This window comes from Clavelina lepadiformis, chromosome 6, assembly GCF_947623445.1.
Source record: "Clavelina lepadiformis chromosome 6, kaClaLepa1.1, whole genome shotgun sequence".
Classification (NCBI taxonomy): domain Eukaryota; kingdom Metazoa; phylum Chordata; class Ascidiacea; order Aplousobranchia; family Clavelinidae; genus Clavelina; species Clavelina lepadiformis.
The window spans coordinates 3,650,386-3,655,722 of record NC_135245.1 but is presented as its reverse complement, the minus strand read 5'-3'; positions in this window follow the sequence as shown (position 1 = coordinate 3,655,722).

Here is a 5,337-nt window from a genome sequence, read left to right as displayed (position 1 = left end):
GCACTTGTTTTTCAAACAGTGGGGTCCACAAAATTCAAAGTTGGTAGTGTGAACAAGAACGCTGCAAATACAGTTTTTTCGTACAATCGTTTTTATAGAAAATTTTCAGCTGGAGCTTCTAGTAACTTGGCCTTATTTAAAATCTAGTCACAACTGTTACAGTAACACAAAGTTTCTTACCTTACCTTTTCATCGAACCGTGAACCTGTTTTAAACCACGTTTTACAGAAAAAAAGTCTGAACTGCTTCCTTTTCAGCTTTTAAAATCTAGAATGACCATAATGAAGCTAATTGAAAAGTTTTAAACAAAACACTGCACTTACATGCATGGCGAAAACTGGCACAGCAGAAAAACGACTGTGCAAGTTACAAAGAAAAAAGGTTTCTAAAATTCTACTATTTGGATCAATTCAAAAACTTATCATAGCTTCCCTATGAATGAAAAGTCTTCCAGCCAGTTAATTAAAATAATGAGTGTATATAGGCTATACTCTAAGATTCGGTTTCTAGTGTCCAGCGCATAGGCTGCAGCTCATATCTCATTTCTCTGGTGGTTTTTTGAGAGAGCGTTCATTTTTGTGTAAGTTTTTTACTATTGGTTCGTGCAGATACCTGGACTACGTCAATAGCCCCTAATAACAATTTTTCGTACTTTTCTGCTTTTGATTTTCCTTGCACTTTCGGTTGAACACCTGCCATTTTTCCTATAATTTCTCACATAACCTTCAAAACATGCTTTCCCCTATTTAAACAATCCTTAATGTATTTCAGTTTTGATCATACAAAGTCGGTGCTGAGCAGAAGGTCAACTGTTGTGATCTTTCTGAAAAATCCCAAAGTTCTTTAGAATTCGGCGTCTTCAATTAGTCTTTGGCTGTACTGAGTATGCTCTTAATAAATTTGTGGCTTTCAATTTTCTTCAACGATTTTAAATCGACTTGGAGTGCTCTTGAAGGGAACGCCTTTGCCTGTCAGAACTGGAACATAGTAAGCTAAACATAATAGGGATTAACCACAGTCATGAGCCCTGCAAACCGTTTTGACAATCAGAATCGCTATAGCCTAGCGCCCTACACGATTATGCAAGAGAATTTAAAAGAACCTTCAAAGGTAAGCTATACTAATTTTACTAATAGAGTGACTATTTCACCGTAAGTAGGTCACTCATCCCCTTGTTAAAGATATGCAGTTAGGTTAGGAGAATGGGTATAGGCTAAAAGTCGACTTTAGCTATTTAGGGTTTAATTGCAGTTAATCTTTGATTAAAAGGGAAATTTAGATTAGGTTTAGGTTACTATGCCATAACATTTAAGTTAAGTTAAGTTAAGTTAACGAGAAACTATTAAAAATCTCTTTGAACGTAAGATTTTTTTTTCTGGTGAAATAGTGACAGCTTTTTACTAAACCATTTTTACAAAATTTTACTGATGGGTATCTGCAAAACCTGAAACGTTACGATGTGCGATATACAGTAATTTCTTTGGATTCTTGGATCACATTGTTTTCTCTTATTGCTTCCACATTTTTTTCTTTTTGCCTAGTTATCCTGCGCGTTTCCAAACTCAAACCAAACCATTGCACCATTTTTCTTGGTGTGGTGTATAAAATAACAATTTTGGACTATACTCCTTTCAGACTATAGTTTTGACAAAAACGGAAAGCAACTGGTCTTGTCTAGGCCAGGCCATCTAAAAAAACGAAGATTAAAATTGAAATATAAGTAAAAACACAAGTTTTTCTCCGTTAAAGTTAACAGGCAAACTCTTACATCAACTTTCTTCTAACGCGAATCACAACATAACACAATATAGCTTTCACGCTTTTAATAGTTGTCTGCGGCCACAAAATCGGCCTTGATGCACTGACAGCCTTGAATGGGATTACTCCCTTTGTGTTGGGTCGTTAAGAAATGATTTGTAGAGTGACTGGAGAAAAAAGGCTGGTTGGCGGAAGGTAGACTAGTTTTATCACTGTGCGCCTGTTGTAAACATTACGTTTTTACAGGCATGCGCTATCTGAATACACAACAATAAAAACACGTGAAAAACGTATGAAAACACAATAATGAAACATGGCTTACAACGTGTTTCACAGAATTTGTAAGGTTTAGTGCATCAATGTTTTCAAGGCTAAAAGCTACATAATAAAAACGACATCATAATAACAGAAACTAAGAAGTTTATCTGAGATAAATGCTTTTGTTGTTACAAATACAGGGTAAGCCACGTCCAGAATACGCCTCACGTGTTCGGTATATATGAACATTTATGTGGAAGTAGCCTGTACGAAATCAAACGAAAGTATTTTACTAACACAAATCGTGAGATTGATCTTTCAGGACAAAAGCTATTATATCGCATTTGAAGCGTTCTCAGGCAGATGCGCCGTATATATCTTAAAATAGACCAACCAAAAGATTGAATGAGATACACAGTCTGCGCACCACATGTCAATATCGTCATGACTCCAGCGACATTTCCCAATGACTTGGCTTAAAGTTATGACAAATGTGACGGCGAAAACGGAACTTAAGATAAAAAAGGATGTTTTCATAAAAAGGTGGTCCTATATTTCTTTGAAAGAATGCATAGGCCATGAACCAGTCTAATTTGAGACAGCCAAGATGTATGGTAACCAACTTATAACGCAAAACGTAAAGTTACGTCAGCAATATTTTTGAAGTTATAAAAACATTGATTTATGATTTAACTTGACTCAGAAGTTAAATTGACTAGAGTCAGTTATATACATTTTACGTGACATGTTTCGAATATTGTCTTGGTTGCAATAGTGCATATAGATACCCATAACTCTATTTTCTACGTTTAATGTTTTGTTAAGATTATAACCTGTACTTAACATTTACGTACAAAAGGCATTTTTTGCATTTGATGGAATATGATTAATTTTTCAATGTCCCATTATCGGCACATATCGTGTATTTGACGCTCGCAACGACATTTTGTAATCAAGCGTCATCTTACAATGATAATGCTGGTCGCAATAATAACCGAAATAATGACGTCAGCATATGTCATACACCTATGCTGTTTAATCTAGAGTTTTTGGTGAGCGTAGACCAAATCGTTTTGACCATGCCACACCCAATGGTCCTTCACAGGGCATTGATTCCAGACGGGATATCGATTGACAATCGCCCAAGATTTTGCCCTTATCATCAAAAATATGCTGGTAATGCTTACAAATGTATTCCATCTTGTGCATGGGATGGCCCACGACCAAAAAACGCCTAACACCGACTGTTCGTTTTGAAGTGGGAATTTTCGGGTGACTTTTGTCAAACCACCTATTTTTTATTACTGATAAATTGACTGGAAGTAAATTTCTCATAGATACCGGTTCCCCGGTTAGTATAATAAAAGTAGAAAATAATTACGTTGGTGTTAAGCAAAAATGTTATAATGCTATTAATAGCTCACGTATTGTGATAAAAGGCAGTAAGCCCATGAAGGTTTCATTAAGCCTGAATAACACATTTTCGTGGCATTTTGAATTGAGCAGTGATATTCTATCATTCTATCTTATTCTATCATTGGTTCCGATTTTTGATTCTTTTTGGTCTGAGTGTTGATCTCATTGCTAAACGTTTGATACAGTCACGTGAAATGATCACGTCACATCTAACACCACGCCTAAGTTGCCTTTTTCCTCAAAACTTTGTCAGGAAGCAGTGCCTTCTTCTTCAAATACTGCAAATGTTGACGTCATGTCAGATCGCTTGCTTGTATATTTGGCTAATACTTATTCCAATATTTTTGATGCGTCAACTTACTCTAAACTAAGGACACTCAAACATACTTAACATATCAATCGATATTGCCCCCCTCATATTCGAATAATTGACACCAGTTGCCGACGTTTCAACATTTAACTAAAATGTAGTTACGTAACCGGTAAATCACGTATCCACACCCTAGGAAAAATATGGATCGAAATATGTCTTATGGCAAAGTACGGCTGGTTTTAAGCAACATGAGATATTGTTCTTGTTTTATAAATCTTTGTTATGTTAAGCGCAATCCGCAATCACAACAAGCAGGGGCAGCTAATTCGTGTTTTAGTAATGATGAACTCCTTTATAGTTTTTTGAATTCATTTTTATTCAAATTTTTAACTCCGATCTTGGATTTTCTCATTTTTCACTCAATTGGTTTCGCTCAGTAGTCGACACACTCACTGACGGCATAGCCGCACGTTAAGTGACGTCATACATACGTTTAATGTTATGACATAAAGGCTGCTTGTGACGCGTAAAAACGTGGTGGCTTCGTGTTTCCACCACTGGCTGGTGCTGCTGTTACGAAGCGAAAAGGAGAGCTGGATGTTACCTTCTTAAACCGTAAGTGACGTCATAAATAAGTCGCCAGCCTTTTTCCTTGCATCGCCATCAACAAACCCTGGGTGGAACCTCCTCGTGGCTACTTTAGGAAACCGAGCACCTTGCGGTCTTCGACTCAACTAATGTACAGGGGACTCATAGGAGATTCGACCCCCCCCCTGTTTGTAAAACGTTTGTAAAACTGTTTGTAATGTTTGTAAAACTTACTCAATGCCTTAGAATATATCAGGTTAACTGAAGAGTAAAATAAAGAAGGCGAACAGCGATAAACGAAGAGGTCAACACAATAAACAAGGCTTGAAACCTGCAGCTCTGATAAAATTAGTCTAAACTAAAAGTGATTTCGCTTCAGATTCAATAAATCAGGTTGTCCAACAGGTCCTTGGCAAGTGCTGGATTTAGATTGTTGTAGACTGCTGTGATTTCTCGGTCGACGCTGTGGTGGTCTTTTAACCTTTGTTGTGCTTTCTGCGATTTCAGATTTTTGGCGCTCGCTGAGCCGCTGCAAAATCCCCGAAAGCGAAACTGTCTCTTATGTGCCAAATAGCTTCATAGACACCATGGCTTGCCCGAAACACATATTAACACTTTTGAGTTTATGAACCAACACGAAACAATCGACGTCGTTAATATTAAAATGAATGATTTTACATTCACCGGTTGCCGGCTCTGGGTTTTTGATCAGATCTTTATGAAGAACAAACGCTTTCGAATTTCCAGTTGTCATAGCAATGACGCTGCAATCCTTGGCGAGATATGAAACTTGCTCTTCTCATCAACCAATTTAGGCAGTGTCAAATTAAACCTTCACGCCTTATTACAAGCACAGAATCTTAAACCGCGAAATTAAAGTCCACAAACATTTAAAATACAAGAAGATTTTCTCTATTTGCATCGTAAAAATAAAACCCGGGTTCCAGGACTTTATTTGCTGCTCATAGAAATATTTAATTTGCTGTCGAAAGTTTTGACGCGTT